Here is a 19772-nt window from a genome sequence, read left to right as displayed (position 1 = left end):
GGAGAGAGGGAGACGTTTCACTTTTTCAACCTTTATTATAGAAATGTAAAAAAAAAAAGTGAAAGTGCAAAAGTATAGGGACTTCCCAGGGGCCGAACATGAAACACTTGTCAGTAACAAAAATACTATATCGTCGGAGATCGAAACCCCCACTTCTTTACAACAGCTTTCATGAGGTTACCCACTTAGGACTAGCTGTCCATTTTCCACCCTGCAGAGTGCCTCTTCAGTGATGTATCACGACACAAAAACTGGCCCATATTTGTTGCAAGGTGAAGTGTCCAGTCTCAAATGTGACATGCTACTGGACCAAGAAACAGAAGAGCTGGAGGGTGTTGTCAGAGCCGGCCTCCATGAGTTGGTTTCTGTGGTTGTTTGGGGGTACCTTGGCCTGCCCCAGAAGGAAATTAGCTTGATAGATCATGCTCCTCTCAGGAAGGGCAGGCTGGTGACACAGCTGGGTCTAAGTGAGGGATAAAAGTGCCTGCGCCCAGGACCCTGTGCCTCAGCTACCACCGACAGTCACCTGCTCTCTTGGGGATGGGATGCTGGCTCTGATGTTGCTGCCACTAGATGCTACCTCGAGGTCACGTCAGGTGGGGGTGGCAATGACACGGACATGATGCACTTTGACTATCTGTGGGTACAGTGTCTTCTCCAATGGCATACCAAAACAGACCTCATTGGGCATGGGGAGGGACAGCAGGGTACAAGGCCTGTCATTGCTGTCCATAGCTGGAGAAGTAGGTAGGTCTGTCCAGCAAGTTGTCATCATGGGGGTGGGTGATCCTCCAAGGCAGCAAGCATGTCTATGAGGTTGGCAGCTTTGCTTTCCACTCCTTGGCTGAAGTGAACATAGAGTACAGGCCCAGTGTGCAGCCCAGGGCTTTTGTTGAGAGATTGGAGGTGGATCAGCAAGAAAGAGAGAGAGAGAGAGGGAGAGGGGTCTGGGGCGTGGGAAGGAGGAGGGGGAAGAACTGCAAATTCCCCAACTCCAAAATCAAATGCAAAGGCCTTTTAAGCTTGTTGGAAAGGTACAAATGGTCACAGTGATTCTCAAAATTACTCTTTACTGGTTGTGATTGCAAGGGCGACCTAATCATCTCATCAGTGACATGAAGCCTGCTTATGATCTCAGATACTGTGGCCATACACTTCTCCTTTTCCCAAGCAAATAGGCAAAAGGTACCCATGTAAACCAAACGTCAGTGGGATTTGGACAGCGATGTCCATTACCTGAACTTCTGTTGTTGGTCTGTAGACTATTTGCCTGCCCCAGGCCAGATATCACTATTAATCACACAATAGATTTCAGATGTTATTGCTTTTGTTCTAGGATGTGAGCTATCTGAGATCTCTCGCTGGTGAGGTAACTTTGCAATGAACCATTACTGGCACTAAGTCAGTTCCCCTAATCTCTCTCCTCCTGTTTCTTTGGCCTTGATAAAATTTGGACTTCTTTCACCAGAAAACAAAACAAAACAAAATACAATTGTATGAGAGATATTATTATATTGTTTTCTTTTTCAGCAGTAAATCTGATATATCCATGGGGAAGAAGTCAGGAAATCTTTAAACGTTCCTTTAAAAAAATAAAGTCTTTCAATACATTTGAGAATATAGAGCATTTTCTTCTCTCTGTTTCAAAGTGGTACAACCAGCTATTAAGCAGCTAAATTGGGAAAGCAACCAAGGGAGTTCCAGAGGGACCTGTTGGCACCGACTCAAGATGGTCCTATAACATAGAAATATGGACTCTATAATATTAGTACCTCTTAACTCTAATATTCTGCAAGATGGGTTTGGACAATGAATGTCAGGGCAAAAACAAGAAATCATTCTAGAATTCAGCGATTAAATGAAAGAAACCAATAACCTTTCCTGCACTTTTTTTTTTTTTGCATTGTGACTGACAATACCAGGCGAGGCCTTGTGTGGAGTTTCCTTATAGACCAAAATGTACCAACAATTCCTAGAATCGGAGAGCACGTTAGTAACAAGGATATTGGTTTGGGTTAAAATGCCCAATAGTGGGTGTAGCAGGGTGGTAAATGAGTTTCACAGAGACTGTATGGCACTAGATATAGAATCAAAAAATATTAGGGATGGACGGGACCTCGGGAGGTCACATCTAGTCCAACCCCCTGCTCAACGCAGGACCAGCCCCAACTACATCATCCCAGCCAAGGCTTTGTCTAGCTGGGTCTTAAAACCCTTCAAGAACGGAGATTTCACCACCTCCATGGGCAGCCTGTTCCAGTGCTTTACTACCCCCCTAGCGAGGAAGTCTTTTTTTAATATCTAACCAAAACTTCCCTTGCTGCATCTTGAGCCCATTGCTCCTTGTTCTGTTGTCTGCCACTGCTGAGAACAGCCCAGCTCCATCCTCTTTTCAATCATCCTGCAGGGAGTTGGAGGCTGTTCTTACACCCCCGCTCAGTCTTCTCTTCTCCAGACTAAATAAGCCCAGTTCCCTCAGCCTCTCCTCATAAGTCATGTCCCTGAGCCCTCAAACCATTTTCATTGCCCTCCACTGGACTCTCTCCAATTTGTCCACATCATTTCTGTAGGGGGAGCCCCAAATGACATAATACTCCAGATGTGGCCTCACCAGCGCAGAATAGAGGGGAAGAATCATTTCCCTTTATCTGCTGGAAGTGTTCCTACTAATGCAGTCTAGTATAGCATTCGCCTTCTTCACAGCAAGGACACACTGCTGGCTCATATTCAGCTTGTTGTCCACTGTCACCCCCAGGTCCTTTTCTGCAGAGCTGCTGCCCAGCCAGTCACCCCCAGCCTGTCCCGGTGCATGGGATTGTTCCTTCCAAAGTGTAGGACTTTGCACTTGTCCTTATTGAACCTCATGAGATTTCTTTTGGCCCAATCCTCCAGTTTCTCTAGGTTTCTCTGAATCCTAGCCCTACTCTTCAGTGCATTTACTACTCCCCCAGCTTGGTGTCATCTGCAAACTTGCTGAGGCTGTACTCCATCCCATCTTCCAGATTGTGGAAGATATTGATGAAGATATAATACAGTACTATAATGAACATCGTCGATAAAGATATAACACAGTAATGTAATACAATAACACCTGGAAGCTGCAAATAAGTTCAGTGGCAGATTCTGTTCAGGCAAAGGACAGTCCCCCAAATAACTTGTAATATAAATAGACAAGACAGAGGAGAAAAGCAGCATTAATACAGCTTTTCCAAATGGGGAACTGAGGCAGAGAAAAGTGTTAAATGACTAACACAATGTTACACAGGAAATTTGTCAAAATAACTGAAAATTGGAACCCAAATGTATTGAGTCAGTCTGAGTCTCTTAGCTAGACCTGCTTTTTTAAAGCAGTTTGGTGCATGACTAAAAACAACCTTCACTGCTAACTCAAAATGTGGATGCATTAGAACAAAAAGACAGGCTGAGGAAGCACTCTGGGCTATGAAGGCCTTGGAAAGAGATCAAGCCAACTGCAGCTTTGAGCTAAAAAAGTGGCTTCAAAGTTTCACATGTGCATACAATTGCAATGACTGCCACTTAAAGGTAGTGTCTGCCACTTACAGGTGGCTGTCTGTCCAAATCCATTTAACATTTACAAATAAGCAAACATGTACCACATTTTTTGTAAGTTTTGAGATATCTTGATGCTATGAATCTTGTGCACTTTAAGGAAATAACAAGTGACTCAGTAGCAGGCAATCTGATATTCCAAAGAGGAATGTAATCCGACAAAACAATTTACTAAATAATGTTAATGAGAAGCAACTGACTTTACCTCTATGTCTTCATAATACCCTAGAGGAAGGGCTAGAACAGGGGTGGGCAAAATGCGGCCTGCCAGGCCATTCTATTTGGCCTGCGCGGCCCCTAAAACATTTAGAAAATTAATATTTATTGCCCCTGGCTGCCTGTCATGCAGCCCTCGATGGCTTGCCAAAACTCAGTAAGCGGCCTTCCATCCAAAATAATTGCCCACTGCTGGGCTACAAGCACGTGATGATTGCTAGCTGGAAAAATTAAGAGCAGTTATTATAATATATAACACTCTACACACCTAACATTTAATTTCTTTAACTAAAGGAGCAGTTTCTATTTATTGACCTAGCAATTCAAACCTGGGTGCTGACAGCTAAGCACATACACCACAGCTCTTCACATATGCTCATTGGCAGCTGTCATTGAAAGGAAGGAATTCTAGAGGAAAAGCTGGCTCGATCTTCTATCTCTATTTTAAATTGCTGTATGATAGGCTGCCAACAGATGTTGCATTTATCCTGGGATAAACCATTTTGTTCCAGGGCAAAGAGCATGGGTGGAGAAGTACATTTCCACAGTCCTGGGATAAATGCTAGAAAAAGTTTCCTGGACAAGAGTTATATCAAGTCTGATTGTCCTGGGTTTGGACTTAAATCAAAATGAGCATGGGATAGATGCTTACTCATGTAGCTTGAATGGCAATTAACTAAAATTAGCTTCAACTGTCCCAGGGAAGAAGTGTTCTCTCACATACTTCACAGGTATTTAAAGTACAAAAATGGGCTTGTATGCTTGTAGGATCCCAGAATAAAAGGCTTTGCCTCTGGAGAAATCTGACATCTATTTTTCTCCTGGTAGTTACAGTTTATCCTGGGATATTGTAAAGTACATCTGTACAGTTATCTTGGGATTGCATTGTTGAATCAAAGGCAGAAAAGCAGCACTGCATTCAACCACTCACTAAATCCTTCTTAGAAGGGTGATGTGTGTGCAAACTAATTTGGGGATATTTTTGGTCTTAGAAGGGTGATGTGTGTACAAAACAATTCGGGGATATTAAAAACCAGGCACAACTTATCCAGAGACAAATGCAATGCCTGTTCCTAGCTATAATGTAACAATTGTCAGTGTGCACAGTAAGGAATATTAATCTGTACCCAAAACTTTGGTTTATCTATTGGCTTTCCCAACACTAGAGCTGAGAAGCCATTAAAATTGAATGGAATTATCCCCAAACCAAGGAGCATCCATCATGGATACGTTCTCTTTGATGGCCGGGCTGAGCAGCTGGAACAGATTAATTTGAAAGAGAAGGAAGACTTGATCCGTAGGACACTGGGCATTAGGAAGCTGACACACAAACACACAGGGACGAGAAAGGCTTGTAACGGCCAAGCTCCTTTTGTCCCCATCCCCCTCACCTTCCTTGGCACTGGGGAAAACAATGCAATTTATTAGTAAAAATATAAATACAGGTCTTATACAAAGAAGGACTATTACCCCTTTAGCTAGCTTAAGCACAGTAGTTACCTCATATTTGTCCCAAACTGGGCACTTGTTCTTCACCCAGTTCCAATATACAAACCAATGAGGTGCATCCCACAAGCACAAGACCTCATAGACTAGTGGAAATGTCCATATTTTGGTCAAAACCCATTTAGGAAACTTCTTTATCTTTTGTTTGGAGCAAATTTAACAAAACATACAGTTCATTGTACTGGATCCTCCCTGGTACAGACTGCCTGGTTTCAGCATCAATAAATCATCTCTTTAGCATGTTTTTGCAGCACAAAAAATTTAAGGTATGTTGAAATTTCCAAACAACCTTGGCATAAGTGAATGTATCCTGGGTGCTATTTAGCTCAAGATTAAGGTGGGCATACTACCTCTAAACTGTGTGAGATTATTTAAAATTGTCTAACATATATATGAATGTTAACATTGTTTAAACGCCGTGCTTTATTTTAAATTTAAAAAAAATATGTAATTTAAAAATATTAGCATTTTAAAATGTATATAAAGATATGATTCTGTTTAGCACGAAGGTGCGCACCACTAACATGTCTCATATTGATACGAACAAATATGTGGATCTGGGGAGTTTTACTCCTGGCTGTGAATATAGGTCTTGGATCCCATTTAATAGTATAGTAGTGGTAGACTTTCCATAAGTAATCTTTTATTTCTTTACTCGGGACAGGGCATATCTACAGCCAACAACATTTTCCCAGGTTCATAATTTATTGCAAATTGTACATTTGTGACTAAAAACCAATCTGGTATCTCATGTGGGTGTTTGCTGAGCTCCTTTGGTGTGCCTTCCAACTCAAACCAGGGTGCACAACTCAAAACTTTGAGGGCCATTGCAAGGCATACTTTCCAATGGAAGTCCTCTGTACATATTCAGTTGGGAAAAATGACCCCACATACAAGCCTACGTGCAGATTAGTGAATCACTGCACAACCCCCCATAAACTGCTGTGACAAAGAGTAATTTGACTCACTGTGTTGCTTTCCAAGTCCATTTTTTGTTTTTGATGCTCAAGGAATAGCAGCGAATTAGTGATCTAATAAAGATTTATGGGATGCCAGCTGGATTGCCTCAACAGGCCTCATATGATGTATCCTAGGTCTCAATCATACTGTGGTTTACACCTGCACCTCAAGATGTTAATATGTCTCCCAGGTATTTTGTTTCAGGTTATATTTTGCTTAACTTTAGCCCAGGCACTTGTGCTTTTTCCAGAGTTGTTTGGAGCCTCTGGTCATGCCCTTTCATAGCAGTTCTCCAGATCAAAATATGATCTGTAGAAACCTTAGTACCAACTATTTTTTGTTTTCCAGAGAAACGCCCTTGGCTGCTGAACGCAATACAAAATGTCAGGTAGCAGAGACAGTATCTCGCAGAGGGATGTTAAACGTGTACAAGCATATACTCTATTTTTTAAGGGTACATATCACAAGCACTAAATGTAGGGGAAAAAATGGCATCAGACATCTCTTGAAAGAGGTCATCTCCCCATATGCCTATAAATAGTGGCTTTTTAAAAAACATCTATGTTTAGTTATTTAGGACTCCAAGTGGCCCACAATGACCATCAAGTGTGCTTAATGTTGGCTCTGTTTGCTCTAGAATGCTCAGAGCCGTGACCTTCTTTTAGTTTTTGCCTCCGGGAGAGTGGAGCTTTCCCCAAGGACGTGAACTGCGATGGTTGGGCTATTTCAGTTCTATTCTGGATTTTGTTGACTGTGCCCTTATCTCCCTCCCTTGGAAGACATCCATCCAAACTTCCTCAGTTGTATTTTGTTTCCCTGTGCCTCACATCAGTAAATCCCCTCGATGAGATCAAGGGTTTGACACACTTCTAATCCCACAAGACAAGCTCTTTTCTTGGTGCTATTCCATATTGTAGCTTGGCCAGTTTGTTGTTTACCCATGCCTCGTTGCATATCCCATTGGTGGGGATGATAGGATGATAAGAATTTCTCTTTTCTTCGCGTCCCACCACCTGTGCATTTTTCTTAGTGTTACCAACGTGGGTTCTGGCAACTTGTTCTGGCTCGTGCACCATTTTCAAGTAAAACATACCATTGGACAGTTCATTTTGTGCTGCAACAGTGTCCACCCCTACTGCAACTACTTCATCTGAGGCAGACGGGGGTCCTTATTGTGAACACCGTGCAGCATGCACTCTTCTGCTGCTTGCAAACTCCTGCAGAGTAATATACTGCATTGCATGTTTTGCATCTTTTCCCACATGCCAGCCTGACCTGGCTTATTCCAATTATCACAGCATATGTAGCTCCCGGGTGCTCTTACTGCCCTACTCTGACTTTAAGCTCCATATAGCCTTTTTGCCTGGAGTCTCTTTTTTTGGATTCTCTGACATGAATGCAGTATGAACGAGCTTCCCACCACAAGCTTTCTACCGGAGTGGGTGATTTTCATTGCTGGGCAAATTCAGACCTAAAATCAGGTCTCCCAGTGGTCCTTCTGAGTTTTTTTTCTGGTTGGGAGTCTAATCACAATGTGGTCTGTTAAGGATTTTCTTAGCCCATCAGACTTTCAAGGTTAGCGCCTTTGCTTTACATCACCTACAACACTTCTATAATTTTAAAAGTTGTATTAATCCTTGACTTTTCAGAGCATTGACTATAATGCAAATTCCTCCCGCTCCCCCAACTGGTTTTAAATGGAATAAAATCCACGACTGCTCTGTGTAGCTACACAATCTTTCTTTTTTCCATCTCAAATTTCATACCACTCATTAAGTTTCCTGTTAAAGCAAGCAATCATTTTAAAAAGGAATAGAAAGCTTGCTATCCAACATGGCTTTCAGTATCAGCTTTCCACTTCTTTGATATTGGAAATTGGCTCCAGAAGAAAACAAAAAGGAAACAATTTTCAGATTATTGAGCCATCTCTTCTCCCCCATCCATTTAGTGACCTTGGACTGCATCAGTACCTTCTAATAGAGAACAGACTTTGCAGAAAGTACTTAAAAACACCCCCAGAAATACTATGGGGGACTATATCTTAAAAAACCTTTAATATGTCAGTGAGACAAGAACTTCCAGTACTGAAAACACCACGCTTATGTTGTGCTTTTGCAAATGTTCCTCTTTTGTTGCTTAAAAATAGCCCCTTAAACTTTCCCATAGCTGAATGTGCATGGCTTTACCACCTACAGCTGTGATCTCATCAGATGTCCCAGACAGAACAAGGTCAGGCCCAGTACGTGAATGGCAAGGGTCCAAGACAAACCCAAGATATCGTAAGGATGTTGTGGTAATGATGCAATAGGTGGGATTTTCATCTTCCAAACTGTGCACAAAAGATGGTCTTGAACATTGGTATGGGGTCCTGGGCAGTTGGAGGTCTTTGGATGCAATGCAAAGGAAGTATTTCATATATTATTTGCAGGAGCAACTGTGACAACTCTGGTTTCTCAACATCTACATGATCCAATCGATTGTTTGGGCCTGCTAAAATATCCCTGCACAGTTCCATTTACACCTTAGTGGTATATATATTGGGTCTAATAAATTCATATGGGCCAAAAGGGATTATTGTGATTGCCTAATCTGACCATTGGTATTATCCAAGCCAGAGGACTTCCCTGAATTCATTCCTTCTTTCTAAAAGACACACTTATTTCAAAGTGGCCAATCTTGATTTTAAAAATTTATCAGTGATGGAGAACTTACCTACTGGGGTTCCACCCCCTTTAAAAATATCTTTGTTAAAAACCAACAAATTGGTATAGATTTCCCCATTTTATCTAACCAAGGATTGTATTTTTCCTTTGAAGGAAAGCTTTGCACTGGAAGCTCGCATTCAGATGATTTTTCCACTATGATTGCCAAAGAACCAACGTGTCAAAACTGGACCTTCCCATTATTTAGTCATCGTAAAAAGCTGAAACAAAAAGCTGTACATGATAAGCAAACAACTACTGAAGTACTCCAGTTTATTTTGGGCTTTCAAGGACCTGAATGCACAGCTCCCATAGGATACAATACTCCACTTTGGGCACGTCTACACAAGATGCTACTGTGCAGTTGTTACTCCACAATTATTTAGTACTTGATTATACAAGTACTAAATACATTTACAAGTACTAAATAAATGTGCAGTAGTGCCCGTGAATGTTTTTTTAGTGATACTACTGCACAGTAGCCTAATAATACCGCCCAGCAGTGTATTAGCACTGTTGGTGCAGTAACGTGCTACTGTGCAGTATTATTTATGTAGACATGCCCTTCCTGTCCTTAACTTCTTCCCTTTCACTAGTGACTAGTGTTGCCAATGAGCAGCTGTGGTGTTACAGCTCAGGAGTGGTTTCAGAGTGATGCTAATTACAAATCATGTACGATTTAATTTAAAACATTCAGGTTGAAGAGTACCATCTAGATACACGCCACAGAAAATGTGGTGGTACCTCTGTGGGTGTGATGAGTGTCTCTTGGCTCTGTCTAGTACTTGCACTGTGTTTCCCCATTACTGAGAATTTAAGAAAATCTTTCTCCAGTTGTCATAACATACTGCAGTGCACACTTTCTTTTTTTGCTTTGTCTCCCTGCTTACCGTAGCAATGTGTGCCTGTACGTTGTTAGACCTCAGGCCACTGCTTATGCTCTATAGTCTCTCCAATTAAATATATAGTTTTGTCATAATAATTTTAGAAGATAAGTTGCATAAGCACATGTTCCATCCTTGATCTCCAACTTCCCACCTTCCTCATCACTTATGTTCAGTTTTTCAATTATTTGAAGGGCTTTCCACAAGTAGACAAAACGTCTTGGCTCTACTAAGTTCATTTTTCAGCGTCTTGGTATAGGCGGATCTTATGCATGCTTTAGTTCTTTAAAGCACACAAATAATGGGGCACACTTTCCTGATCTTTAAGACAATTAATGACAGTCTGCAACATCAGTTCCTTCTGAGGTTCTTCTTGGGTGTGCATTAATATTATTCATATCACAATAGTGTCAAGGTGTCATGATGGACCAGGTACCCTTTGCATGCCGACCCCCTGCCTATGCAGGTGGTCGGACTCGATGATCTATTGAGGTCCCTTCCGACCCTAACATCTATGAATCTATGAATCTCTGAGGCATTGTATGAACACACGATGAGAGAGAGAGTGAGTCCCTTGCCCCACAGAGGGTACGGACTAAGTAGCCATCCTATGCATTGATGGCATCTACTGCAAACTGTGACAGAAGTACTGCCACATGGCCAGTCCCACATCAAAAGTATAGGTTTTTTTGGGCAACATGTTGGTGCATGTGCCTTCATGTGAGAGTCATGGGTGAATAACACACCTACACAATAGAAATGAAATAGATTCAGGGTAAATGCCTGCACCAAATATTCTGAGTAAAGTGGCCAGGCAGAAGGAATATGGAGATGTTGGAGGGGCCACAACTCTCCAGCATGTAACCAAACTGTATGGTGGAGAAGTAAGACAATATGGAGGGAGCCAGGTGTTCAGTACCCCTATAATATGGCCAAGGTAAGCCCTGTTTTGCCAACAATAAGGCAACAGAGAAGTCAATTCCAAGAGACTTGTTGAACCTGAGGAACTCACTTGACAGATCAATAGCTTGAAATTAAAAGAAGAGCCAGCAAGCTTGGTGACAACTGCCCTCTGCCCTAATGAACCTGGTATGGACTGGAAGGGAGGCCAGCACAAAGCACCGTACCTTATGCCACGACTGCTTCCATTGAAATAAATGAGTAACTGGATGGTAGGATGCACTATGTCAGTCAGTAAATATATACAAGAGTCCAGAAATGGTATTGCACCTTCATTTAGTTGAATCCTTTTGCTGCAGAAACGGTAGAAATTCTTGGAGGGAAGATATCACTGGGGCTGCTGAGGATGCAATATTCAATATTCTGGTTGTGCCAGTTCTGGAAAGGAAATCACATTTCGTATGTCCCCGGCTGCCTCCACCTCCGTCTCCACATTGTGTGCATGCAATTCACTGCGTTATTTTGTCCTTCCCATCATCCCTCCCCATCAGAAGGAGCTGAGGTCTGTATCATTTACCTATGGGATTAGTTTGCTCATGAGGGCATCCCTTTCAGATGTTTATTAAAAAAGCACGATTTTCTTTCAGTTATATGAAAGATTGAGATTCGTGGATATCCCACAATGTGCTATATATGTGTGTGTGTATACATATGGTATAAGGGTATTATAGTCTGCTTTCCCCCATACAACGTTTAATACTCAGATGATGGCATGTTTTGCCAGGTGAGCCGATATCTGCTAAAAACACCCATTCCCTATGGCTTTCAAGAGGAATTTGGCAGATGTTATTAATTTTGAACTTACAGCTGGCATCTCTAACCAAAAAACCGCTAGCTCTTTGTCCTGCACACCACATACAAAACCAGGCTTGTTGTACCTCCTTAGTAACTAGAAAAACTAATTACTCTCAGTGAAGAACCAATAACTCAAAAAACGCCCCCAAAACAAGCCCCTGAAACTCATGCATTCCAGGCCCATCTTATTATCATAGTCATATTGATTTTACCCTTTCAAAAGTTCAATTGTTCTTTATAACTTTTCGCATCCTCCGGATCTATCTCATCAGTCCAACCACCCTACATCTACAGTGCCTTATCGGCATCACGTCTACGAGTCCTTACTGCTTCTCGCTATCTGCATTTCCTGGATGCCAATTTAACACTCTGCTTGGTTTCTAGAGTCAGCCAAGTGTTTGTTACCCAGAATGCACTGCAGTCATTCTGGACCACCTGTATTTTCAGAGTTTTATCTTAAAACACTTCTGATGGATACCCTGGATACATAAAAGGCATTGGAATATACCGAGTATGACCTCCACCCTCCTCAGCATTATTCCAAGATCAGAGGAACAGGGGATACATTATTTTGATAACAAAGTCATTCACATAAATCTCTCACAAAATACAGAGGCTACATTGAGTCGGTGGCTATCCAGGCTTAATGCACAGATGTGGCCTCAATTTTCGGGAGGCATTGAGTGCCTTCTGTTCACTGGTTATAGCAGGTTTTGTGAACGTGCTTTTAGACACGCAAACACTAAGGTATTTTAACATACATCTCAACTGGGTTTTTTTGTTATAAGCCCTGGGTGGAATACCAGGGCTCCACTTCTTTTTTGTCCACCACGTCCCATTAAACTATGGAGCCAAAAGTAAGAAGCCAAAAGGACATTGCTCCAGTAAGCAGGGCATATTCTCAGAGGTCTCTCCAACAGTTGCGCTTATCTGTTTTTTGGGATTAGTCTACAATATGACATCAGTAGGTAGATAGAAGGCTTGGTAGCCATAGAGATGGCAAATAGAAGACTGTTCCTGAAACAAGGCAGGTCAGAAGTCACAGAAACCCGGCATGCTCACAGGAAAACCATTCACAACTTGCACAGGACAGGCAAGTGCGATCAATGGGACTGAACCCACTCCCGACTGAGCAGATGTAGTAAAGATGGGAAGAAAGGGAAAAGGTGACTTCAAGGATATGGCGAAGAAAGTGATGATGAAATGACGGCTTCCCAATAAGCGAATGCAATTGCATTTGAATGCAGAGCTGAGCAGCATTTTGGAGAGACCAGGGAAACAACAGTCAAAGTGTTATCTTGCTTTGTAGCAAAGCAAGGCAGTGCATGGGCACTAAGGACAGGGGAGCCTGCTTACCTCTCTGTGCACTTTGCTGGTTTGGAAAAAAAGGACACATGATAAAATTGCAGCAATTTTGAGGAAAAACAGCAGTAGGGAAAACACAGAGGGCTGCAGCTCCAATGTATGGGAGAATCGCTGAGCAGAAGTACCTCTATCAAGAAGGACTTTAATTTTTCAGTAGCCACTCAACTTAAATTCTCTCCTAGGCATAGCTCAAACGTCAGCGAGGTTGCACACAACCTCCAAGAACAAACTGCTCCCAACTGTGCCTTATTAAATTATACATATGCAACTATTTAGATAAACTAACACTCTGTCCTGTTTATAGGACATGTTCCAAAAACCATGAGTAATAAATCACACACACTTCTTTAAAAATAAATACTGCTTGTACTACTCATGACACACAATGTCTGCGCACGAGACTGGAAACATGTCAACTATACGTGCAGGTCTTGCCGGAATCTGGACTTCAATTCCTGAATCTATTCCACTGTTAATTTCTTTTTTTTTTTGCATGATCACATGCAGGTCCTTGATCGTTCTACACATCGGTTTCTCAAGAAGAGCAACGTGGAAAGTAGTTGACATATGTGGTACATTAGGAAGGTATTTTGCAAACCTCTTTGCCATGAGAAAAAAGACATCAGGAAAGTATTACGTTCTTTTGTAGCAGAAAGTAAAAAGGGAGAGTTTCAACATCTATTCCATTTTACATTATATAACATTCTCATTTTTAGGGCGATCGTAGACAGCTAAAGTATTATATGGATAGCATTTCATTTAAAAAAGTGTGGCATTTACCAGTAGTTAGGGCTCTAAGATATGGGAGCTGAAATAATTTCTCACTACAGGCTCTTTTTGATGTTGATCCACTGAGTTGCCCTCAGTACATTAAATATTGTACGGTGATTTTGAATGGTGTCAGGATGGCTTGAATGAGAGTTAGGAGGAGAAACATGTCGACTTTTTAGCTCGTTGCTATCAACGTGTTTTTGTGTCTTTAGTCAAGAAGAAACATCCCTCTTGAGATCAAGAAGAAACAAGCCTTATCCCTCTCGCAACTCCTCTAAAGCCGGTTCATTGACATCAAGGGGGTACGTTAGGTCACTGCTTATTTTCATGTTCGCTGTATCTGGGAAAGGAGGACTATTTTTTTATTTAATGTAAGAAGTCAATTCATGGCTCTTCAGCAGTTGGGCATGAGCTGTAATATTGGTTTAAATCACCCAAGACATTTTCTATAATCCAAGATACCGTTTTTAAAACTGTGGGGCATGACCTCCTGGGGGGAGGCAAAGGTTCCTGGGGGAGCACGACCAAGGGCAATGCTTTCACATGGAAATACTGTGCATACTCAAAAGCATCAGGTGTCTCAAGTAGGGGGGAGCAAGAGTGGCTGACTACTGCAATGGGGCAATAAACCCACAAAGTTTGGGAAAGGCTGGTCTAAGGAAATTCCCAGTCTTACTACCTGGTTTAGACAAGAGATTTGTGACGAGCACATACACTTTTCTAAAACCAAACCAAACAAAAAATCCTGGGATAAAAGGAAGTGGGACACTAAATCTCAAATGCTAAATAGCTTCCACGTACCTCAGTTGTGACAGCAAGAATCAAGCCTGTTAGGAGCATAGCTGATCTCTAATATAACGGAAGGTGGGATATTACTATTGTACAGCCTCAGATCTGCTAGGCAGCCCATGGACTATCATTGTCTCCGAGTAAAAATGCATTGAGTGCTTGATACACGTTTCTTGAGTGAATGGGTCTCTAGCAGTCGCTGGTTGAATCTGTAGGAGCCAAATTAAAATTTGGCTTTCATCCATCTCTCAAGAGAGGTATGCGTATGGGAAAGCATCATCCACTGAACGCTCTTGAGCTTGAACCATGAAGTGACTGTTGTAAAGTGGATTGAGCACTTGAAATACTGAGTCTTGAACTACTGCTACTCTCCAGGACTTTGGGACTCGGTGGAACGGTGGTGTTTCCAGCTACTTTCACTAGCACCTGGGTCACAGTCTGACAGTACTCCGAGAGCGGCCTTTTCAGACAGCCCTTGAAGGGAAGAGGTAGCAAGGTAAGGAAGATGCTCGTTATCTGACTGCCACTAAATAATCTATCGAAGCACACAAGGAAGCAAGCTTATGCATCTCCTTTAGAGGTTGGGAAGGCAGATAGTCTTTTTAATTAAAAGGGAGTGGAGGAATTAGCTAGAGAACAGCCATGCAAACCCTACCTTCTCTGCTCATCCAAACCCTAACCCTAACGTAGCACTCTAAAGTAGCAGCTCAAAGTCTGGCAAGATTTCTTCCATGACCAGCCTTTTGCCTAGTCTGGCTCTGAAAGGTTTATGGCCCTAGAGCCTTCCTTATCCTAGGAGGGGTTATAGCAAAGGAAAGCATAGTGAGGAAGACAATGGTGAGCTGTAGCAAGCCTAGCAGAAAACAGTGAGCTGCAGCAAGCCTAGCTTTGCTTGTGGAAGGCAATACACCTCCTCAGCAGACAGGAATCTTTATCCCTCAAACCAGACCTTCCTCTTGTCAGTGAAAAGCACTTAAAAATATCAGGCATGTGCTAAAGCTAAAATATTGAACGAATCTAGAAAGATAGCCCCCTCTTCTCTTTCCCTGCAGCATTCCCCTGTTAGCTCTGCTCAGATTCACCCCCACCCTAAGCTTCTTGCTTTTAAGGGCACCTGGCCTTTTAGCAGGCTCAGCTGTAGACCCCTTCCCGCCCTGTTGGATCCAATCAGTTTTTCCATTTTATTCAACTAGTTGGCCCCAGGCTGAATACAGCTCCCAGTGCAGACAAAATGAACCCTGCTTTAGGATGACATGCAACCAGGAGACCTTAAAACTAAACACAGCAACTGCTGCTTTCCAGGACCGCACCTGTTGACACTGGGAAAATTTCCCTGCAAATGTCAAATGAGCTTTCAGATCTGTTCAACCCTTTCTCAGCAACAGCAGAAGCTAGGAGTGAATGAGCTTGGTGTGCCACCTCAATTGAGTCTTCAATGGGGAGATCCTCATCCAATGCAGATCTATTCAGAAGCAGACTCACTCCTGGGCACCTGGAAGGAAGCCCTGTTGTACCTGTGTTAGCAGAAGCTGAGGTTGCCTCAAGTGCAAGCTGTCTCTCTGATTACCAAGGTATCCCTTCCCTTCCTCTGTCACAGGAACGATCACATTCATTAAGGCCATGAAAAGAAGATGGCAGGCACTCTTTTTTGCCAGCACCTAAACATTTGTTTAGAGAAATAATTACCCTGACATTGGAAACACAGATCGCTATTAAATATGGGATTATTGTCAAGGCTGAATGAATAAGTGCTTTTGATGAAAAGTATTTAAAATTTCAAAATGTGGATTTCTCTCTCCTTGCAACTTAAAAAGGTCAGAACCAATTAAAAAGAAATTCTATTCTGATCTCGTGTGTCAAGTTTTAGCCCAGGGAACATCATTTCCTGACACAATATCAGGTTATTGGAAGTAGGAACGTGCCCTTCAGCATAGAAACACCAGTAGATACAGCTGTGGTTATAGGCACTATAATTATAGCTATCTAGGACCCAGTGATGATACTGCTCTAAATCAGCAATGTGTCCCTCTCACATCCCAACTGCGAACAAGTCAGCAATGCGTGTGTCCCCATGCCCCATTCCCATCCCTGAGAAATGAAAATGTCTTGATAATGAGGTCTCTGAGCATAGTCACAGAGGAAATGGTTGGGGAATACTGCAGGGAATTGATGATGTATGCTGGGTGTATGGACTGGAAGCACGTCAGAAAAGGAAAGATGAGATTTTCTCCCTTTCTCTGGATAGTGGTGAGAAACCTAGTTTATACAAGACAAGAAATACACAAGACAATACATATTCTAGCAAGGTCTGCACAGAAGAGCAAAACTATCTGCTGTATCTTTACCTGCTTGGAGGAGGTTAGAATCAGTGCAATCCAAGGCAAAAACATTAGTGGACATTACCCCATAGATACATTTGGAGCTGTCTTCTGAGCATAACAAAGGTTGCTAGAAGAAGCTGTAATATTTATAATGGGATCATGGTTGGCATGCATCAAAGACAGGTGAAAATGGCGATTCACCTTTAAAAACATCTCAGTCTGTAATTGGTTCATACCAGAGAGATTGAGAAAGTAAAGCTGGGGGAAGGACTCTGGAGAAAGTATTTGCATTGTGAAACTTTTGTTGCAACACTTTTAATCATTTGGTATTGCCATGCTTGACATGCCAAGAGGAGAATCAAAGGAAGTATCAAATGAGTTCCAGAGGAAGGGCTCTCTCGAATTTCTTTCAGGTTTGCTAACACAATAAACACAAATCAAAGCCCAGTGAAGTTGTCTCTTTGCCCAGGTGGCATCAAAAGGATGACCAGGCAGGTTAGGGAAGGAAGCCCCTGTTTTCCAGATGAGGTTTCCTGCTTTAATCCAAATGGCATCAACCGTGACTCCTCTACAAGGGGACAAGGATCTTTTCTTTCCTCTACAAGGGGACAGGGACCTTAAAATCTAGGTGGGCTTGAACCAGACCCCTAATCCTTGAAGAATTTCAGACCTGGGTCCTGATAGAAACCGATGAACTGTGTAGAAGTTCAGATCCAGGTTTAGACCCTACAGCTTGGGCCCATCTTGAGCTTTAAAAAACCCCACTTCTTAAAAACACAACAGCTCCAAAACAATCTATTAATAAGCAGAGTTCATTAAATTCCTTCAATCATAACACATACATATAGATAGTAGGGCTGTGCGAAACGGGCCCTACTTAATTCAGATTCGGATTTGGCCCAAATCGGGGACAGTGATTCAATCCGTTGATTTAGATCAATGTCCCTGATTCGATTTGTTCCAATTCAGTGGAGAGTCAGCCACTGAATTGGGCCGAATCTCTGCCGAATCGAATCAGGGACCGAAGCTTCGAACAGCCCTACTGTCTATACATGTGCTGGTGGGGAAGAGATTAATTAGAGTAGTTCCCAAAGAGCTGGTCTAATTAAAATGCAGAAGGGTCACGTATTAAGCCCTTGCATGATTAAAAATGGTTGTGGGATGCTTTAACAAAAGCTCCTTCAACAAGCTTTAGTTAAAGCACCCTGGCAACAGTTTTGAAACCCCTGGGGGCTTATACCTGTGGCACTGTGGCAATGCTGGAGCGTTTTAATTAGAACATGGAGCAGACTCAAGCACGTGTATAAGCATCTTGTATGTGTAAATCTCAAGGGTCATGATGTCTGCCTGTGAGTATATCTACACTAAGCACTGCTATGGGGCATAAAGATACTAGAGCTGGCTCTAATGGGTACTAGGATAGCCTAGCTGCGGCAGCCAGGAGCTCCATCCAGGCTAATTTACTTTGCTCACAGGGTACTGTATCGACAAAGAATTCAAACCTTCAGGCACTTGGTTTCACATTTAGGGGATTTTTCTTACCAGTAACTTCAGGGATTTTTAACAAACTGAGAACTCATGGCCTCAAAGGGTCCAAAAGTGTTGGGCAGCGTTGAATAAATTGGTCCAGATAAAATAAGAAATATTCCCCAACGGCCAACATAGCTGAAACCTCTTCTGAGTTAAAAACAAAAAATAATTAACATTAATTGATTTTTTTTCCACCTTTGTGCACCCGTATGCTTCCCGGCCCAGCCTGTATATAGGAAGTATAAGAAAATCCCACCAGAAAAATTCATCTGAATTATACTTCTGTTGCCATCAGGGTGGATGTATTATTTGATTTTTCAGAAGCACTAAACTCCCATAAATCCTCTTGAAGCCAATGGGAGTGCAAATACTTAGTGCCTGGGCAGTGTAGTAACAAAGATAAGGGTCCAGGGTGTCCTGGAGTTAGTACAAAACTTATTTTACATGACATGCGTAGTTCTGTCTTTATTCCAAAATAAGGTATTCTTAATGGCCCAAAGCAACTACTAGTATTTATTAACATGTACGTCTAGTGTTTTTCACCAGCCCTTTCTGTATCTGGTAAGTGGGTTTTTTTGGGTGTGTGACTGAACAATGCATTCGAGATGCTCACTTCTAGTCAAATACTGCACAGCCATAGAGTGCTTATTGCTTCTATACTCTAATCTTTTCCTGTGTACCACCACGGACGACTAGCCACGCTACAGGGATTCATCTGTATTTCTTTATAACATAGCACTGTTGTTACAACCTTATTGGAAATAAATATTAAAGTATTATATATATATATATATATATATGTGTGTGTGTGTGTGTGTGTGTGTGTGTGTGTGTGTATGTGTGTGTGTATATATATATATATATATATATATATATATATATATATATGACTCCAAGTATCAGACATTCAGTGAAGTATATGGAACTCAAAGGAATTCATGTCGGCTTTGGTTCTAAACCCGTGGATGTGCTTGAAAATAATCATTTTTCTAGGGAATTTCTATTTACATTCTTACATTGGGTAAAAGAAGTGTGATGGTCAAACAGGCACGGAGAAAAGCAGCAGGCCTCTGAATTCATGCATGGTTACGCTCATATGTTATTTCGTAAGACGCCCTTTGGAGCACGTAGTACAAGTTATTATTTTACCAATATCAGAAGAATCATTGCGAGTGCGTATTATTTTCACTCAGTAGAAACATAAATAGAGTTGAGCCATTGAGCCCCTGCTAATATGTCTGTTCTAATGCTGTGCATTATTGTTTCCTGTGTTTCCAGTACATCATATGATGGCTACAAGTCATGTTGTGTTGAAATGTGAACCGTGGCTTAAAAAGAAAGAGGACCTGGGGATCTGGTTGCCTCTGTCAGATATTGCAGTGACTTTTCATTTTGCATATGTT

This window comes from Alligator mississippiensis, chromosome 6, assembly GCF_030867095.1.
Source record: "Alligator mississippiensis isolate rAllMis1 chromosome 6, rAllMis1, whole genome shotgun sequence".
Classification (NCBI taxonomy): Eukaryota; Metazoa; Chordata; order Crocodylia; family Alligatoridae; genus Alligator; species Alligator mississippiensis.
Note: the sequence above shows the minus strand (reverse complement) of the source record.